Source organism: Nicotiana tabacum, chromosome 10 (genome assembly GCF_000715075.1).
Source record: "Nicotiana tabacum cultivar K326 chromosome 10, ASM71507v2, whole genome shotgun sequence".
In the NCBI taxonomy this organism is placed as follows: Eukaryota; Viridiplantae; Streptophyta; class Magnoliopsida; order Solanales; family Solanaceae; genus Nicotiana; species Nicotiana tabacum.
This window is the reverse complement of record NC_134089.1, coordinates 84,249,014-84,270,497: the sequence shown is the minus strand read 5'-3', so window position 1 is coordinate 84,270,497 and position 21,484 is coordinate 84,249,014.

The window sequence follows — 21,484 nt, the reverse complement described above, 5'->3', positions numbered from 1 at the left end:
AAAATGAATAAAAGCGGTTAAAGTTAAAATTTGCACATAGGCTCATAATTGTTAAAATCAGATAATTTAAGCCAAATATAATAGTTGAGCGACCGTGCTAGAACCACGGAACCCGGGAATGCCTAACACCTTCTCCCGGGTTAACAGAATTCCTTACTCAGATTTCTGGTTCGCGGACTGTAATACAGACTCAAATCGTTTCCTCGATTCGGGATTCAACCGGTGACTTGGGACACCATAAATCTCCCAAGTGGCGACTCTAAATCTTTAATAATAAATCCCGTTTCGATTGTCCTTTAATTGGAAAAACTCTCTTATATCACCTTCGGGTGTAGGTAAAAAGGAGGTGTGACAGCTCTGGCGACTCTGCTGGGAACCAAGAACCCAGAACTTTTGGTTCAGGGTTCAGAATTCGAGCTTATAATAACTGTTATATCTGGCTTTGTTTATTATCTGATTTTATTACATGTTTGGGCCTAATGTGCTAAATGTTGCTTTTATCGCTTTGATATTATCTGAACTGTATATATAAACTGCTACGAAATCCCTCTCTTCTCTTTCTTGAGGAGTGCACGATGGTCTTGACTTCTTTCTGTTAGTGTCCTATTCCAAATAGAACGAGGTTCGGACAAGTTGCAAAATCAGATGATCTTTTGGTTACCGGTACGCAGCCCCTCCTTGGCTCGAGTTGTCCGCTCGGGTAAGCCAGGTCTAGAACAAATAAACCTAGGTTTTAAACCTAGTATAACAATACTTCATGCCGGATCCCTAGTAGGAACGCTTGTTTGCATCATGTGCATTTTGACATTGGGGACTCAACACAGGGGTTGGGTCCGTCTAGGACAAGTGTACCCAAAATAGCAGACCATCTTGATGCATCCTATGTGCTACATGTTGCATTTCTTCGAGGGTAAAAGGGTCATTTGGCGGACTAATGATAGTTGAGGGCAAATGAAAAAAAATGAAAAATAAATAAATAAAAAGAAAAAAAATAGAGGGTGAAGTGTGAAAATAAAACTAGTGGGGACTAATTATGTTTTCTGTTACATTTTGTTAAGAGAAAAGAAAAAAAAAGAGCTTGGAAAATTCAAAAGATTTTTATACTTTTTCATCATTTTTCAAAAAAAAAAAAAAAGGAGAAAAAAAAGAGTTTACATGTTTCATCATTTTTTCAAAAAAAAACATATTTTCTCTAAATTAGTTGTTATTTTTACTTCTCGCCCGTATCCTATCAGCCCGAACTACGCGAACCTGATTCACTTCTCTCGGGGCGGGATACGTAGGCAACCCACATAGGGTCCGGTCTTACTAGTAAATATTATGTTCTTGGCTTTGCGGGGTCTTAGCCAAATTTTGCACTTCTAGCCACCTTTTGGCCAAATAAGTTATTTTGCAAAAATAGCCTCAATCATGTCTTGCATGTGTCCAGTAGGGAGTGTTATTGTCTCACATAGTGTTGGTTTAAAATTTTCTCATAAAGGTGTGGATTTATTTACCGGAGTTTGAGCATGACAGACACCCCGTGACCATCCAGTCAGGATCGCTCAATCAGGAGTTGCTTAAGGAGATTTGTTTTATTTTTATGTTTTGAGTCCGTTCTTCATTTTATGTCGTCTTTTACTTTCTAGTTTTGTACAGTAATGTCAAGTCTTTTGTTATTGTATTTTTTCTTTATATTTGAAAAAATGTGTTGTAACTCAAAAATCCAAAAAAAAGAGATATTGTATTTTATATTTCTGTTATAAGTTTTCTTTAGATTACTAATTCTAGAAATGAAAAAAAAAGAAAAATTTCTGAGGTTGTTTTTCCTTTAGGCAAATAAATATCTAGGACTTAAAATGAATTGTTTTTATGTTTCCTTTAAGTATAGTAGGACCAAAATTCAAAAAAAAAAGAGAATTTTCTTTTAATATTTCTTTAAAAGCTTTATTTAAGGTGTTAATTCAAAATCCAAAAAGATTTTCTTTTGAGAAGTTTCTTAGGGAAATTAGTGAAAAATGAAAAAAAATTCTTTTCATTAGAACTTTAGGATATTGTACATAGAAGAAAAAAAAAAGATAACATACTTTATCTTTGATTTATTTTCAGAGTTTCTCTTTTAGGCAATCAAAATTGAAACCCAAAAATATTATTTTTTTTGCTTGTTTCAAAATCTTGCGTCAAGATATCAAAGGAAAATTCAAAATAATTTTCTGTGGTTTATTCTTTAGATTTTCTTCCTAAAAAACAAGAATCAAAAAAAAATATTTTTCTCTTCTAGGATATTTCCTTAATAGAATATTTGTTTCAAAAGGATAAAAAAAAACATGCCCGTTAAGCTTGAGTTTAGAATAGATCATAGAACGTTAAGTCTAGAAATTCGAAAAAAAGGATTTGCTAGTTTTATTTATCTTTTCTCATCAGAGTAGTTGTGGAGGTAACAAAAAAGGAGAATGTCAGTTTGTTTACTTTATTTTCGTTCTTCCAAAACTACGCAAAGATCTGATTCATGCGGCGTCATGATACGTACGCAACCTACATAGGGTTCGATCGAATCATTTTATTTTTTTTAAAAAGAAAAAAAGAAGGAAAAAAAGGGGGAAAAGAAAAGAAAAAAGGGTGAAATTATAGGACGTGAGAAATAAGAGGAAAGAAAAGAGTGATAATTAGAAAAAAAAAGGAAGGAAAATGATCAAGCAAGTGCTAGAAAAGCAAAGAAAAGGGAGGTTGAAATGAACAAATTGGGATGATGCCAAGTGACCTTATGACCCTCGAAGTCATTCTAGAACCGTTAATTGTGGCTAGGTGCATTTCACGCAATATGATATTTTGTTGTTAAATGCCCTAACGCTAACGTGATGGCCTCATTTTGTTATATTCATAGCAGAAGGGCGGTTGGTTTGTGGTTTTTAAAGTGGTAACTCTTTTCTACAACACAAAGTCAAAAGGCAATGGCAGACAACAACAGAACTGAGTTGGTTGATACCGGTGCCCGAAAGCAGTTGGTTGAACAGGACAATGGGTTGGTTGAAGAGGTAGAGATGTTAAGACAACACATGGCGGACATGTATCAGGCTTGGATGACTGGGAAGGCACCACCCCCGCCACCAACTAGCTTCCTAGATGATGCCCTTACCCAAACTCCAGACACAATGTCAGATGATCCTCCATACTATCCAGATCTACCCGATTATCACAACTTTCCCAACCACCCTAGTAGCTCCATCACTCGTCCTCCAACTATCTTTTCCCAAAAGTGCCCTCCTGTCATATCCACTATTCCCAACAATGAATATCCACTCAAAGCTCATGACCAAAACTACCCCGTAGAGGTTGTCTACAAGGTTCCTGACTCATACAAGAAGAGCCCTCGGGATAAGCTTCATGTTGAAAATGAAAGGTTCACAGGAAGAGAAGGGAAAGAAGGGATACCTAGGAGGCTGAAAGGCATAGAAAAATTCTTGAAGAACAAACAAGGAAGGGAAGACCAGGGTAGCATGGCTTACAAAGAACTGTCTGTGTCCCCTGACGTTCGCCTGCCCGCGGGGTTCAAAGTGCCAAAATTTAACTTGTATGATGGGTGTGGAGATCCGGTAGCTCACCTGAGGGTCTATTGCAGTGAAATGAGAAGCGTTGGAGATAAAGATGTCCTATTGAGGGCATATTTCAGTAAGAGCCTAACTGGGGCAGCTTTGGACTGGCATATTCGTCAAGATGTTGGTAAGTGGCCTACATTGGGATACATGGCTCAAGATTTTGTTTGATACTTTCAGTATAGATCAGGCGTTACCCCAGACCGCTCCTCCCTATCTAAAATGGAAAAGAAGCCGGAGGAAAGCTTTAGAGAGTTTGGGCTCAGATGGAGGGAACAGGCTTCTCGAGTCAATACCCTGATTGGTGAAGAAGAAATGGTTGAGCTTTTCCTACGAGCCCAAGGGCCCACCTACTTCAGTCATTTGATCCCGGCCTTGGGAAAGCCTTTCAAAGATGTGTTAAAAATGGGGGAGCTAGTAGAAGAGGGAATCAAGTCAGGCAAAATCATGAGTTGTTCGAAAGACATTCAGAACATCCCAGTAGCTTGGGTGGAAGAAAGAGAAACAAAAAAGATGATCCCATGGGCTTTCCCGATCAACACTTCCAGCCTCGACATCGTCCCCATGGATATCCTGATGCACCTGGTGATCATCCCCAATGCCACTTCTCTCCACGGAACTCCCAAAATCGTACATCACTCTCTCAGTACCCAGCTCCACAAAATGCCTATCCACCCCCACGAGCCTATCGAAAACCCCCTGGATCAGGTTTCCGGCCCAATCAAACATTTAAGAATGAGAGGTTGATGAAAAAAGAATAGGCTTTCACCCCATTGGGAGTGTCATATGCAAGTTTGTTCCAAAAGTTGAAGCAATTGGACATGTTGAAGTCGATCCAGATAAAAATGTCGAACCTCCTGTCAAAGAAGTTTGATTTTTTTCAAAGGTGCGCATATTGCTCAGATGCCCCGGGGCATGACATAGAGAAGTGTTTGAATCTGAAGAATGCGATTCAGAAGCTTATTGATGCAGGCGACATTGTTGTGCAAAATCCAGATGCAGCAGACACCAGCCAAAGTCCATCGTCTGTGCATAATGAGACGCATATGGTGGGTATGATTTATTTTGAAAAGGAATGTGAGAATTCTTCTGGGAGCCTTGGAGGATCACATGCTACTAAGCTTTCAACGCTGTCAGGGGTTGATCTTAAGAATGAGCCGGCGGAAGGAACCCAAAAGCAATTTGTTAAGAACAATGTGATGAAGACGTGTGAAGTTCCTAGTATTATTGATGCAGAAGTCAGTGGCTAAGATGTTGAGTTTGAGGATTGGAAAGATGCTCTTTTCTTGGTGAGCCAGGGAGGAGCTTTGGTGGCTTAGTTTGTTTATCATTTCTGTTGTCCGGGTTATTTCAGGGTTGTAATCCGGATATTGTCTTGTGACTCAAACCCTTCTATCCTTTTATTTTGTCTAGTTCCTTTAGTCGTAATATCTCATTTAGTGTTGTCTAGGTTTGTTCCAGGGTTGTATCCCAGTTTGTTTTACTTGTTTTGTTATTCGAACCGTTTCACCGTCTGTCTAATGCAATGTCTTGTCTTTTGTTATTTCCAATCGTTTTCTTTGTTTAGTTCTTTTCTATCCTTTCATTTTGTCTTTTGTCTAATGCTGGTTCTAGTGACATGACATGCATGCAAAATTCTAGGCCTGGTCTTAAAGTCAGTTTAGTTATGAAGCAATGGAACAATTTTGAAGATGATAGGGACATTTGAGGGAAATAAGTAAAGGCATTTTGAGATCACTTCTAGCCCGAATTGTGTGAAACTGGGGCAGGTAGAACGTCAAGAAAACCCTACTAAAATGCATCATGCCGCATTGGGTTGAAGCTAAAGTCAAGTTTGCCCAAATTGACATGAGTCGTTCGTGGTAATGAGGGTGAGAGTGTTGTCCAATGGTGCTTTATATTTAACAGATGTAGAAGGCGAATGTGTAGATATGGTTATCAAGTCTGGTACAATCAAAAGATGTTACGATTGTTTTCCTTGGTTTGTATAATTGTGTTGTTTGTACTTGGCATGTTTTGAAGTTTGGAATGACGAAGACATTTTGTTTTGCTATTTAAACATCTTATCCTTCGTTACCCCTTTGAGCCTCATTTATTTTCTTTCATACCCCTCTTTCGGAATCAGTAGCAAAGATCAGAAACACAAGCGTGAAGATAAGTAAAGGAAAAGGAGAAAAGAATAGAACGAAAAGGGAGAGAAGAAAAATGAAAATTGAACAAAAAAAAAAGAAGAGAAAAGAAGAAAAAGAAAAAAAAGAGGAAAAAGAAGAAAGAAAAAAACAACAAAACCAAAAAAAAGAAAAAAGCAGAAAGAAAAGAAAAGAAAAGAGAAAGAGAAAAGAAAAATCACAACAACAGAGCAATTCCTATGTCATGAACTACGTTCGACCTGATTCCTTTTAAGGATACGTAGGCAGCCTCACGCTTCGGTCCCATCAAAATAAAATCCAAAAGTCCCCAAGCAAAGAAACTGGGGCAGAAGTTGTGTTTGCTGTAAGAAATCTGATTCCAAAAGTTGTAATTTTAAACTCATGTCGAATTGTTTTGAGCCTTTGATACCCTTTATTTCTAACCCCATCCAAAATCCCACATTACAGTCCAAATAAAGACCTTCCGATCAGTCTTCGAGAGATGCCAAGTCGAGCAAATGGAGTGATTCATATCAGGGTAACACTCTGGTCCAAGCAGGAAAAGTAATGAAAATGAGAGAGTCTTATCGGTGAAAACCCTCACAGGCACCGTAAGGCTATGGGAGTTGAGAGAAATAAAAATGAGAGAGTCTTATTGGTGAAAACCTTCACGGGCACCTTGAGGCGACGGAAGTTGATAGAAAGAATCAAATGAGAGAGGCTTGATGATGAAAACCCTTTGGGCACTACAAGTCGAATAAGGATTGTAAATCAGATTGGATAATCGGAGCATTGAAGCCCAGTTTCACGGCTTAGAGGGTACAACAATAGTTAAACATCAGACTTGCTTGACAGAATATGCCACAGGTGCATGTCATGGTCGTTAAAGTTGGTATCCAATCTGATAGGTTTCTCATTTGTAGTTTTCTTTTTAGGAATCATCTCTTTCCCTTGTCCTTTACTTTGTTTCTTTTGTCATGTTTACTTCCTTTTTCTGAGTCTGTTTGGTCCAAACAAGTGAGAAATGACTTCAAAATTTACCACCAGCTTTCCAAGTGCACAAAATAAGATCTGGCTAGCACATCAAAGCATCATAAGTCAGTAAAGAACAACAAGCACACTGAACTGGTAACAATCAACTTGCTTTGGGATCCTTGTGAAATACAAAGCTTTGGTACATATCAATCCATAGACAATGCAACAAATAGAGGGTGTTAGGTGAACGGATCAAATGTATCTTCTGTGTTAAGATTGACAAAAGTGGTTAACTAGTGGCAAGCGAGGTCTTCCAAGCAGAAATCAAAGTTATCATGGCAAGCGAGGGAGCAGTAGACCTCAAGGCCAGGGCCAGTGGTTTAAGTCAAGGAAGAACAACATATACACTGAGTTGGTAACAATCAACATACATTGGGATCCATGTGAAATACAAGGAAAAAAAGGTGGTAAACCAGTGACAAGCAAGATCTTCCATACAGAAATCAAAGCTATCATGGCAAGCAATGGAGCAATAGACCTCAAGACCAAGGCCAGTGATTTAAATCGGGAAAGAACAATGTGTGCATTGAAGTTGGTAATAATCAATATACCGTGGGGATCATGTGAAACACAAAGGTTTGGTAGATGTCGGTTCATGAGCAATGCAACAGATAGAAGGTATTGGGTCTGAATGGATCAGAGGTATTTTCTGTGATAAGGGTGTCAGAGAAAGTGGTCAGTTAATAAACAGGCAAGGTCTTTCAAGTTGAAACCAAAGTTATCATAGGAAGTGAAGGAGCAATCGCCCTCAAAGTCAAGGCCACAAACCAACCACCATATTTATAAACTCACACATTTTCTTTGTTTGAAACAGGGACGAAAATTGTGTCCAAATCAAAGCTTGGAAGTTTGAATTTTTTTTTCAAGTGTCATGCCCAAATTTTGTCAGCACAAAGGCGGTTGGAGAAGGGGAAAGGAAAATTTGTTCGATCTGTAGGAACCCTCAATGAGGAAAAGCATGGTTCAGAGGCAAGGAATTTTATTCGTTCTGCAGAGATCCTCCAGAAAGAAAGCATGGCTCGGGTAAGTTCATTCTCGGCTCTTCAGGACCCTCCTGGATAATGGGATTTAGTTCTAAGACCTTCATAGAAAATAAGATTTAGCGTAAGTTTTACCTTTAGGAAATATGATTTAGCTTTGAAGTTGTCACTCTTAAGGTGAGATTTAATTTGAAATTTTCAGGACCCTCCTGGAAAATGGGACTTAGTTTAAAATTCAAAACAATCATGAGTAGTAACATCTAGCATAAATGTACCCCAAAAGAATATAAGTTGGTTTCAAAAATTTTTTCTGTAGATAGAATTCAGCTAGGAGTTGTCAGGACCCTCCTAGAAAATCGGACCTAGTTTAAAAAAATGAAACAATCATAAATAGAAAAATCTAGCATAAATGTACCTCAAAGGAATATAAGTTGGTTTCAAAGATTGCATGTTTAAGATAGGATTCAATTAGGAGTTTTCAGTACCCTCCTGAATAATAGGACCTAGCTTTAAGATTTCCATTAGATAATAAGATTTAGCATAAGTTCTGTTGTAGGGTAATATAGTTTAGCCGTAAAATTGTCACTCTTAAGATAAGACTTGATTTTTTATTGTTAGGACCCTCCTGGATAATGGGACGTAGTTTAAAACTGGCTTGGATAACAAGATTTAGCATAAGACAAACCTTCAGTAGATATAATTTAGCTTTAAAATTGTTGTTCAATTAAGAGTTGTCAGGACCCTCCTGGATAATGGGGAATAGTTTACGACCGACCCTTTTAGATAACAAGATTTAGCGGAAGTAACACCTTTAGAAGATATAACTTAGATTTAAAATTGTCGTTTAGTTAAGAGTTGTCAGGACCCTCCTGGATAATGGGGAGTAGTTTAAGACCCTCTTAGATAACAAGATTTAGCGGAAGTCATACCATTAAAAGATATAGCTTAGATTTAAAATTGTCGTTTAGTTAAGAGTTGTCCGGACCCCCCTGGATAATGGGACATAGCTTTCAAATTCTTAGTAATATTTGGTAATATGATTCAGTTTAACACTCACATATGCGCCCAGCTACCAAACTGGGGCAGAAAATTTTCTTTGTTTTGTCTACTTTTGTTGAAATCAGGGACCCGCTTGGAGAACAGGGAGAAGCAAGTCAATTTTTAGCGGTCAGGAGCCCGCCTGGAGAGCAGGGAATACATTTCAAGTCTAGCATTCAGGAGCCCGCCTGGAGAGCAGGGAATACATTTCAAGTTTTGAAGTTGGGAGCCCGCCCATATAACAGAGGAATACATTTCAGTATGTACATTTCGAGTTTTGAAGTTGGGAGTCCGCCCATATAACAGAGGAATACATTTCAGTCTTTACATTTCAAGTTTTGAAGTTGGGGGCCCGCCCATATAACAGAGGAATACATTTCAGTCTTTACATTTCAAGTTTTGAAGTTGGGAGCCGAGGAATACATTTCAGTCTTTACATTTCAAGTTTTGAAGTTGGGAGCCCGCCCATATAACAGAGGAATACATTGAAGTTTGAAGTCAGTAAAGCAGAGGGTTACAACAAAAATCCCCAGCAGAAATCAGAAGGAAGACCACAAGTCGAGCCAGAAGTAAAGAAACAATGGAGGAAACACAAATCAACAAGACAGCAAGGCAACAAGAGATGCAAGATCAAGCTGAAGATATTGGAGTTTGTAATTCATAGTTTAGTCTACCTTCTTGTTTTCTTATAGCATGGTGTAATAAGGAGGTCGGTAAGCAGTAGCAGCAGCATGCAACAGCAGTAACAGCAAAATCACAGTCCCATGGTAGTCCCAGCTACCAAAACTTCCTGAACTACATTGACCTGATTCCCTTTTAGCCAGGGATATGTAGGAAACCTTTGAAGCAGAGGTTCAGTCAAATCTTTCAAAAAATGCTTCACACGGAGTACTCAAACGGGCAAAAATCGCTCGTATCCGCTCACTTTATCTTTGCACGAAAACTCTTCGTGTTTTCAGACAAAGAGGGGCAGCTGTGAGCACGTGATTTTTGCCCTATATGAGAATTACTCCCAAAATTCAAAATAAAATAGTTTTGTGTTGTTTGCAATTTTTGTGAATTTTGTGTTATTTTTCTTGTATTGTTTGCATTTGTCTGAGCATGTTTTATCCGTTAAATTAATAAAAAATACAAAAATATGTCGCATTTGCATTTAGGATTTAATTTTACAATTAGAAGTAATCAAGTTTGTTTTACAAAAATGAAAAAATCACAAAAAAATAATTTACTTTGCATTTTTAGCATTTAATGTCAAATTGTGTGATTTTATTTTTAATTGATATTTAATTTTGTGTGATAATTATTATTAAGGGTTAATTAGTATTTTTAAGTTTATTTTGGTTGTACAATTTAATTTAGAATTTTTTGTAATTAGGAATTAAAAAAAAGGAAATAAAAGAAAAAAAAATGAAAGAAAGAGAGGAGGAATCGGAACCAGGCCAAATTTCTTTAGGCCCAAACCAGAACACACCAAATCCAGCCCAATCCCGTCCCTGTACCCGGTCCAGCCCAAACCCGCCCCAGCACTTAAACAAAATGACCCCGTTTTGCTTGGGCTTGATCACAGCCGTTGGATTTTTTGTAATCCAACGGCTCACATTAATCCCTTCAATCTAATATACCAAAATACCACAGACCCATTACCCCCTCTTATTTCCAAACACCCCCCCTCGTTCAGTCGCCTCTTTCAGAGAGACCAAACAACCAAAAACCCTAATAGCTGCCACCATACTCCACCGCATGAAACCCGACGGCCAGTGCTCCGTTCACCACCAAATTCACACCCCAGCCTCCCCATAACCTCCTAAACCTAACCCCTCTAACCATTCCCCTCGAATCCTGATCAGGGCCTTCGAATCTTCAATCAAAGATCGACCAAAAAACCCTAACTAATTCAATCGATTCTAGGCGAACACCTAACGTCCACCTAACTTCCCTCGTCCCTAAACCACCCCTACTTCCCCTCGAATCAAACCGGAGTTTGTCGAATCTCACTTCGAATGAAGGAACGTTGAGTTTTCAAATCAAGAGCCTGTATTGAAGATTTGAGGCCGAAATAGGTTTTATTCGTGTGTTCTCATTTGAGAACTCATGATTAAGACCTATTCCGACCAAAATCAAAAGATGCCGGATTTTGTTCAAGCCGAGCTGGATGTTCATCTTAGGTATTTCCCATTTCCATTTGGAGTTTGTCATTTAGCTTTCATTTTCCTCATTTTCTCTTTTTTTTCTCTATTCTCTGTTTCATCTCAGTTTTTAGGCTTCATTCTATATGTGTCTTTTCGGATTAATTTCCTGTCACGTCAATTTGTTTTGGTTTGGTAATTGGTGTTGACTCGTTAATTTTAGTCAATTGTTGAAGCTAGTCAGTTTGTCGATTTGTTAGAACATTTCTGATTTTGCAATCGATAAACTAAGTTTGTCCTTTTGCTAAAATTAAAGATTAGTTCATCACAATGTTTGAATCGCTTAGTCGGTCGTCACATTGTTTTGAATTGCTTGGTCAGTTGAAATGCTTTGAAAATACATGAACTGTTGTTTTGGTTGTCACCTGAACCTACTGTGTCATTCCCTGTAAGGGTGTTCTGAATCATTAAAATCCTTGGCCTTTATTTTGTTGCTATTTGATTCAACCTGGTTCAAGCTTAAGCTGTTGTTGAGTTTGATGAATTGAATCCTACTGTTTAGGGTCTGAAATGAATCTGACATTGGTTTGAATTCAGTGTTGGTATGATAATGTTAATTAGATAGTAGTGAGTTATAAGGTTGCATTCAGAACTTAGGAGAATTGGTTATAGCTGCAGCCACAGGGTCTTCAAGGGTATTTTGGGGGTTTAAAAGTTTGGCAAATGGTCTTGCTAAGTGAGCTTTCAGTAAAGTACTTAATTAACCATTAATCTAATGTGTTAGTGGGGAACAAAACATAATGGTATGGGGAGTCTTAAAAGGAATTGATTAAAATATGCTGCCCATACCTGCTTGAACTTTAAATAAAGAAAAGACAAGGGTTAGTGGGGAACAAGTGAATTAAATAAAGAAAAGAGAAGGGTTAATGGGGAACAAAACATACTTTAGTGGAGTTCTAAAGAATATCATGGGCAGAATTAGTTTCTTAATTCTGCCTGAGTGCTCTTACGAGCTGGCAGGGTCAGTGCTTGGGTATAAATGGAGGGACTTAGGACAGAGTTAGGGGCTGATTTTTGAGAGAAGGGAGATCAGTCTTTGATCAGTTTTTTTAGAGAGTTAAAAGAGTTCAAAAGGTTCTGCATTTTGAGACCTTAGGAGTTTGAGAGAGGTTCTGCTTTTGGTTCCTCTCTAATCAGTCTTAGAGAGCAGTTTTGAGGGTCCAAAAGATCAGTTTTATTTGAGGGCTTTTAGGATCAGTTTTCAGAGGTTAAATTTAAAAGAATCTTTGAGGAGAGTTGAGGCCAGTTTTTGAGAGTTTTAAATAATCAGTTTCTTTTAGAGAATGCTGGAGAGTTTAAGAACAGAAAACCAAAAGAAAGATACTGTTTCATTGCATCCGTAGGTGTAATTCAAATTTTGGACAGTGATTCTCATTCCTTTTGATTGCTTAAGTGGTTCAGTGGTCTACTGGTTCAGTTTTGGGTTTAATACAAGCTTGGTTGAATCTGTTTGTCTTGGTATTTGCTGTTGTTGTTGGTTTACAACCTTTCTGGGTTTTTCTGGAGTATTGATTGAGTCGCTGCTGCTGGTGTATTGCTGTTGTATTGACTGCTACTAGCCTGTTGCTGACCTCCTTCTCTTCTCATTGTATTGCCATTTCCATGTATCCCTTGAATCCATAGAAGATGAGATACAGAAATATGTAAAGTTGTAATTACATGAAGCTTGATGAATGAATGATCTTTGGCCTTCAGTCTTCAATAACAACTTGTTTGGAATCCAGTAGCATAATGTGAAAGTAGTTAGTTTAGTCTGTTTCATCCTAGTACAAGTAGTGTATTCTGGGAACCATGTTGCTCTTTCTTTCTTATCTGAATATTTGAGGTATGTAAAGTTAATTGAATACTTGAGATACTGTGTATATGGACTATTAACCTATGCATATTCTCTTCAATAGAATCGACTTTAGTGTGGTTCAATTTTAGTATAGTCCAAGTATGGCACCCTGTTCTATAAAGTATTAAAACTGGAATATGTTGAAGCCTAAAAGGTTAGGAAGAATGTCTATGCTCGTACCATTAATTCTATGTATAATAGATAGTAGAAATGGTTTATACTTCATTGTTTAGTGTCAATAACCCTAGCCTGGATATCATGTAGTCATAGTTCAGAAGTTGCATCTCTTCTAGCTTCGATATTGAGTTATTATGATTCGCCCACTAATTGCATATTGAAGGAAAGGATTGAGGCATTAGTGTAAGTTCGTTTGGTTAAAGTCTGAAATTTTTGGACCATGGAGATTGGGCTTGAATGCGTGGCAAACAAACCCAAAGATTTCCAACCCACAGAAAGGTCTCCTAGGGGAGATTAAAAGAACGTTGGGCTCTAGAACTGATCCACGACTTTGAGCCCAAACGCTGGTGGCTGAAATGCCTGGTTGCTACAATCGTGAACAAGCAAATTAATTATTTGGACTTGGCTGGAAGAATTCAATTCAAAGTTCAACGTATTATAAGTCAATACATAATTAACTAGGACTCTTTCTTTTATTTTTGAGACAAATAAAGTAGAGAATCATAGTTGCTCTTAGGTTTGCCCTTTAAATAATGAACGAGATGAGCCTCTCAAATAAAGCACCTAGATTGCGGGGCCCTCGATAATTGTATATATTAAAATACTTAGATTTCGGGATGGGCCGTTTAGCGAATTTCACGGCCTTCCTCAAAATAATAACGCGTTAGTCTCTTTAGGCGCGTATTTTAATAACATTACCTCCCTAAACTCGGGTGCGCATTTATGTGACCCAAATCCAAATCCCAACGATGTTAAAGTATGTCCAACAACCACGGGCGCATTTATGTGACGTGGTTCAAGACTTGTTTTAATGACGTTGCAATTTTCTTTAAAAATGAATAAAAGCGGTTAAGCTTAAAATTTGCGCATAAGTACATAATTGTTAAAATCAGATAATTTAAGCCAAATGTAACAGTTGAGCAACCGTGCTAGAACCACGGAACTCGGGAATGCCTAACACCTTCTCCTGGGTTAACAGAATTCCTTACTCAGATTTCTGGTTCGCGGACTGTAATACAGAGTCAAATTTTTTCCTTGATTCGGGATTCAACCGGTGACTTGGGACACCATAAATCTCCCAAATGGCGACTCTAAATCTTTAATAATAAATCCTGTTTCGATTGTCCTTTAATTGGAAAAACTCCCTTATATCACCTTCGGGTGTAGGTAAAAAGGAGGTGTGACAGTCTCAATTCTCACTCATCACACTCAATCACTTAGCACTATACTTGGCAAATTCAGCCCAGGTAGTTCACGCCAAAACGCTAATAAATCCTGTTGCGGCACACAACCCGATCCCATCGTAGATCAATAGCAATTGCGCTCATTGTGGGTGTGCAGAATCTGGAGGGGCAGATCCAGCCCAAGCGCTATAATAATCCAATCACGACATGAATCAATATAAAGCTTGTTGCGACGTGCAACCCGATCCCACAAATATCACTCACAAATAGACCCTCAGCCTCACTCAATCATCAATCTCTCCAGTCTCTCGGGCTCATAATACTCATGCTAACCCGCCCAGATCAATGATGATGTGACAAGGTATGATAACAGAGACTGAGATATGATATGCAATGAAGAATGCGACTAAGTACATAACTGCAATTAAGCAAATAACTCAACAGCAAAAATGACCACTATGGGTCCCAATAGCACCAACACATAGCGTAAACATGATTTCTAATATAAATCACAGCTCAAGTTCTCTAACACATTGGGTACAGTGATAATATTCAGATAAGACAACCACACAGTTCCACGGAATTGACAGAATCACAATTACAATGGTGCACGCCCATACGTTTATCACCTAGAATGCGTGTCACCTCAATACCAACCACATAGCACGTAATTTTAGGAATTTATACCCTCAGAACTAATTTTAGAAGTGTTACTTACCTCAAACCCAAAATCTCTATTCCAACAAGCCCTTGCCTTGTGAATCGGCTCCAGAATGCCTCGAATCTAGCCTCAAATAATTCGATACAATCAACTCAAGCTATAGGAATCAATGCCATATGAAAACGATAAGTTCTTAATCAAAAGTCAAAAAGTCAACTCAAAATTCAACCCCTGGGCTCACGTCTCGAATATGGGATAAAAGTTACAAAATCCGGAAGCCTATTCAACCACGAGGCCAGACATACTAAATTTACCAAATTCCAGTACCAAATCATTACTCAAATCCCCAAATTTAACTCTTCAATCCCTAGCTTAAAACTCCAGAAATTCCACCTAAAAAACACACAAACTAGGTGGAGAAATTTAACGGGAAAACAATATTATTGAATAAAAATGATCATAATTGACTTACCTCAAGAAATCCCTCTAAAAATTACCTTAGTCCGAGCTTAAAACGTCCAAAATGATTAAAAACTCTCTGAACCCTCGAATTAATATTCTGCCCAGAGGTATTCACTTCCGCGGACCATTTACCCTGCGGTCTTACATGCACGACAAAATTTTGCTTCAGCGATGCCCACTCAACCCCCGACCATGCGCATATGCGGCCAATTCTCCGCATCTGCGGGTGCACTTCTACGAGGCATCGTCCGCTTCTACGGAGTCTGTTGCCACACGCCCCTTCGCACCTGCGACCTTATTCCGCATCTGTGATCTCACAGGTGCGGACCAAATCATCGCACCTGCGATCACTGCCCAGATTCCTTCCTGTACGCTTCTACGCTCATTCTATCACTTCTACAGTCACGCACCTACGACCAATTCAATCGCAGGTGTGATAGCACCAAAACTCAAAATCCAGCATTCCCTCGAGTCCAAACTTTGATCCGTTAACCATCCGAACTCCACCCGAGGCCTCCGAGACCTCAACCAAACAAAGCAACAAGTCCTAAACACGATACGAACTTATTAGAGGCCTCAAATTACATCAAACAACATAAAAAATACGAATCGCACCTCAATTCAAGCCTAATAAAAACTAAGAAATTTCAACTTATACAATCGATGCCGAAACCTATCAAATTAACTCCGATTAACCTCAAATTTTGCACACAAGTCATAAGTGATGCAACGGACCTATTACAACTTCCAGAACCGAAATTCGAGCCCGGTAACCACAAAGTCATCTCTCGATCAAACTTCTCAATTTCCAACTTTCGCTATTTCAAGCCAAAATCAACTGCGGACCTCCAAATCATTATTCGGACACACTCCTAAGTCGAAAATCACCATACGGAGCTATCAGAACCATCAAAACTCCATTCTGGAGTCATTTATACATAAGTCAATATTCGATCAACTTTTTCGACTTAAGCTTCCAACCTTGAGACTAAGTGTATCAACTTATTCTGAAATATTCCTGGAACCAAATCGACTACCCCGACAAGTCACATAACAACAATGGAGCATAAAATAAGCAGTAAATGGGGAAATGGGACTGCAACACTCAAAACAATCGGCCGGCTCATTACATCTACTAAGATATACATATATTCAGGATCAATATTCCCTCAGGCTCAATGTCATACCGGGATCAATACTCCCATAAATCTTAATGGGGTCAATACTCCCATAAATTCTATCGGGATTAATATTCCCTCAAACTAAAAGTTTACTCGGATTAATCAATCCAATTTTACACCTAAGTAAAAAGGAGACGTCCTTTTAAAATATATAAAAGGGCCCTCTTTTATTTAAAAGTCAAACACCCAAAGGTGCAACTTTTAGACATCGCATATGAAACCATGCACACATATATAGTCTATAAGACTAAATATGAGCACTCAAATGAATTCATCGTGCCAAGAAACGTTAGTACCCGGATAAATTCCCTGCAGTACCAAATAATATCTAGACAAGCGTGATTATAGTACTTCTATCTTTCTCAAATCAAAGAATTCTCTCTATCATCTGCCATAATAATGGAAATATCATCTAGCTTGGAGATGAAACTGAGTAGGCTAGGGATTGGTTCGGGGATTACTCTGACTATCCTAGGAATGCTCTTTCCTCCCCTTGTAAAATTTTTATTTGGAAGAAGTGCAAGGACACTCTCTAGAATCAGTACCCATAGTAATCTTCTTCTAAAGTCAACCAATCAAATGACTAACGAGCGGATGTCTTGATCGTAAAGTTAACCAGATGTATAAAATTTCTGGACTTTATCAAAATCAGAAGTAAAAAAAGTCCTGCTTATTAAAATTCTCGGTCTCTAAGGCTGTGAGGTTATAAAAGTTTCAGGTACAACTAAAAATCCAAGAGTCAAAACTCAAAGATTAAACTTCCGGATGAATGTTAAAAATCCGAGATTTAATTCTGTAGTAGTGATACTTTTTCAGCACCGACCGGTCATTGACAAAAGGAAAATAAGTGACGACATTGTCGTCTGAATTCCTAAGTTCTGCACTGCTTTTTTTCCTTCGCCGGTTTTTGTCCCTATTGGGTTTTCCGGTAAGATTTTTAAAGAGGCAGAGGCAAGAGTGAAAAAGATAAAATTTTCCACTTTCCGGTCACATTACAAGAGTAACTGGAAAGTGGGGGGACTATCTGTATTAGTGAAAAATAGATTCGCCACGTGGGTCTATTAAATGGCGACACATATCAGCAAAATTATGAGAAAAGTGAAGAATGACATGTAAAGATGACATGTGAAACCCCCTCAGAACCAAGCATATTCGTAATGTAACTGTTTGTCTCGGAATTGGCCATCATAGAATAGCTCCGGATCAGTTACGGTAGAATAGCTCATAATTACAAATGAAGAAAGAATCAATTCCCGGATTACATGGGATTTATCATCATTATGTCATCAGTTACAAATCAATTATGTAATGTACAATAAATGCAATAAATTATTGTAACGGTTAGAACAAGGCAATAAATTACGAGATTGACTCAACATGCACGGGATTGACTCATCAGTTATGGAATTAACTCATCAGCTTCAGAATTAACTCATCAGTTATGGAATTCTAGCATTTACATAGTTGTTACAAGTCTTCCAAAAGTAACAGATGAATTGAGTAAATGCTCATAATGGACTCATAATTCAAGGAGAATGGTTACTTAGATTTAGCCCTATAAATAGACACACTTTTATCACCATCAAGGGAATTTAATTTTCTTCTCTACAATTCTATGCATTGTAATTCATAGCATCTTGCTCCCAAGTTAGCCATAGTTCGACCTTTCAAGCTTTGTTCGGCTCAACATCCTATCAAGGATCATTCAATAAGAATTATTTCTTCTCTGCTTTATTTTTATTATATTATCTGTCATTGAATTTATTTTTCACTTTTCTATCATATTGTATTAACGCAAAATTTATATCTTTTGGATCGAATCGATTGCTTGTGGCCCCTCGCATAAAATTTATTACTTTGACCTTGAAAAACATTATTTGGGTTAAACAATACCCCAACTGTACCTTATAGTCTCCTACATCTCCCACTACCCCTTTACAGAATATAAGCAAAAAAAAAAGGTTAAATGCTCCTTATTAAAAATTTCTCCAATCTCAAGGTTCAAACTCAAAATTCCATCCAACCCACATGTGTGCATCCACTATAAAAGTTTGGTGATTAGTGACGGTTTAAAAAGAGTTTAGCGACAGTTAAAATCGCTATAAAAAAAAGGTTTGACAATCACTGCAATTAGAATCGTGGAGAGGTCATTTGAGCGAACTAATCTCCAGAACAACCACCGCAAACAATTTACAGTACCTTTTTTTTCCATCGAACATAGCTTATAGTATGAATCTTCTTCCAGGTATATTAAAGACATACAGTTATTAAAATCATACAGTGCTGTTTTTACAATCTCAGCTTCACTCAACATAGTATAATTAAAGACACAATCATTTCTAGCTTTCAAAATCATTTCAGCTTGTTTTTAATCATCAGTGACCAAATTAAGATGAATCCAGAAAGCTTTTGAGAAAACATGTTTGTTGCTAACAGGATTATTAATACAATTCTTAGGATTTGACAACATAAGCTTAGCAAGATGATATCCATATCTGACTTCATACTTCCCTGAACTCGTATAATCTCAAATGAGTCAAATATTCTTTCCCACGCAATCCGCTTGACAAAATAATGTATGAAGAAGCCCAAGCCTATGTCATGTATTGTCCGCTTAAGGCCGTGGCCCGTACGGATTTGTCTTTCGGGCTACACCACCTCGGGCCCTAAAAGCACGTGTACCATGTGAACTTGTGTCATGCCTTATAAGATTCTTTGCTTTCCTCTTCTCATTCCGATGTGAGATTGCGTAAGGTGACATGTGCACCTTCTTCAGAATTTTGCCAGCCTAGAAGCTTGTCAGTTCTGCTTGACCCACCTTCATCAGCCTGCCCTCCGTCATGGGCATCACATATTACTAGGAAGCCATGGATCATCCCAAGAAACGATGCGATATATTCAGTTTTTTCTAATATTTTGCTTGTATTTGTTAGGCAATTTTCAAACCACTGAAATAGGTCAAATGGTTTTGCGGGTCATTACAAAACTTGTTTTTAGTTTTAAGACCACATCTCTTTTTTTATATATGGGAAATCTGCTTTTACGTATAAGAGATCTATCTTTTATACCTAAGATAATTGAAAAAGATACTTCTTAAATTTCAACACTGTAAATGGAAGGCCCATTTCCTTGTTTTTTTAATCCATCAATACATTCACAAACATTAATAATAAATAATAACAAAGTCAGATCAATCAATGCTCTAAATTTTAAAATGGAAATCTTTTTTTTTTTGAGATGGTAAAAAATTTTATATTCAGAAGCACAAAGGCTGTGCTGGCCATAATTACAGAGAAATGGACCAAAATATACAACAAAAATTCCTATCTTCTTATAGAGTCCCTAGAACATCTATTAAAGCTTCTGTGTCCATTGTGTATTCTTGTTTACACCAAAAATGAAATAATAGTAGGCAGTTCATTTTTATCTTCTGAGTTGAGCTGGCATTGTCTTCAAAACATCTTGAATTTCTCTCTTTCCAGATAGTCCACCATATGCAGGCACGAATCAGATCCTAACTATTCTTCTCACTTGCACTTCTTCTCACCTTATTCCAGCATGACAGCAGGTCCTTGGTGCTATTTGGCATGACCCAGTATATCCATGTTAGATCTAGGAATATGTTCCAAATTTGTGCAGTCACTATGCAGTGTAAGAATAGGTGACTATTAGTTTCTGCTTTTCTTCCACATAGATGACATCTTGAGCACAATTGCACACCTCTTTTCTTTAAATTGTCCTGTGTTAAACATGCCTGTTTAACTACCAACCAAACAAAACATGCCACTTTGTAAGGGATTTTGACTTTCCATATGTGTTTCCATGGCCAAAGATCAGTCATTATGTTTGTTTGATTAAGCACTTGATAAGAAGATTTAACAGAGAACCTTCCTGAACTGTGCCCCAGCCACCATGCCTTATCAACATTCAAATTCACCCCCGTAAACTGATTGAGTGTGTTGTAGAAGTCTGTGATTCTGGTGATCTCCCAATCATTTAAAAATCTTCTATAAGTGAGATTTCATCCTTGAGCTGACCAAACATCGTTGATAGTGGCCTTTTGCTGTTGATTTATGAAAAAAATATCAGGATACATTGTCTTCAAAGGCTCATGCCCCAGCCAGTTGTCTTCCCAAAAAGAGGTGTCCCCACTCTAAAGCTAATTTTGTTCCTGAAAATTTTTCAAAGTGCTCTAATTGCCTTCCAAACACTTACCCCATATTGAGAGGTTACTTTCTTTGTTTTCCAAGGCCCCTCTTCCCCATTTTTATCTTTAATTACCATCCTCCATAGTGAATGTTCTTCATTAGTTTATTTCCACAGCCATTTGATAAGAAGACTTTAGTTATGTTCAAGTTTTTGATTCCCAAGCCTCCCTGTTTTAAATGGTACCCTCTTTTTTATTTGTTGCCTTGCCATAGAAAGTTCCTCCTTAAAGCATCATTCTCCTCTCTATCTTTGGTGGGATAGGGAATAAGGACATCATATATGTAGGAAGAGCATCAAGTACACTGTTGATGAGGACTAACCTGCCTCCTAGAGAGAGGTATTGACTTTTCCACCTTGCTGGTTTCTTTTTACATTTCTCCAGGACCCCATTCCATATATCAATGGATCTGCATTTGGCCCCCAAAGGCATTCCAAGGTATATTGTTGGAAAAACACCAATTTCACCACCAAGGATCCCAGCGAGTTGCTAGATTTGCTGAGCTTCATTAACCGGATAAATTAGGCTCTTTCTCCAATTAATGTGAAGCCCAGATATCCGTTCAAAAATTGTTAAGATAACTCTTAACATCCTCATTTGATCTACCTCTGCATCACATAGGATGATAGCATCATCTGCATAAAGTAGATGAGTGATCTCCGTGCTGCCTCCTTGTCTGTTGTTAACCTTGAATCCTCTAATCCAATTATTCTACTGGGCTGTATAGAGCATGTTGTTCAGTCCCTCAATGGCTATAATGAAGAGGAAAGGAGATAAAGGATCTCCCTGCCTCAATCCCCTTTGAGCAGGAAAGAAACCTTCAGGTGACTCGTTA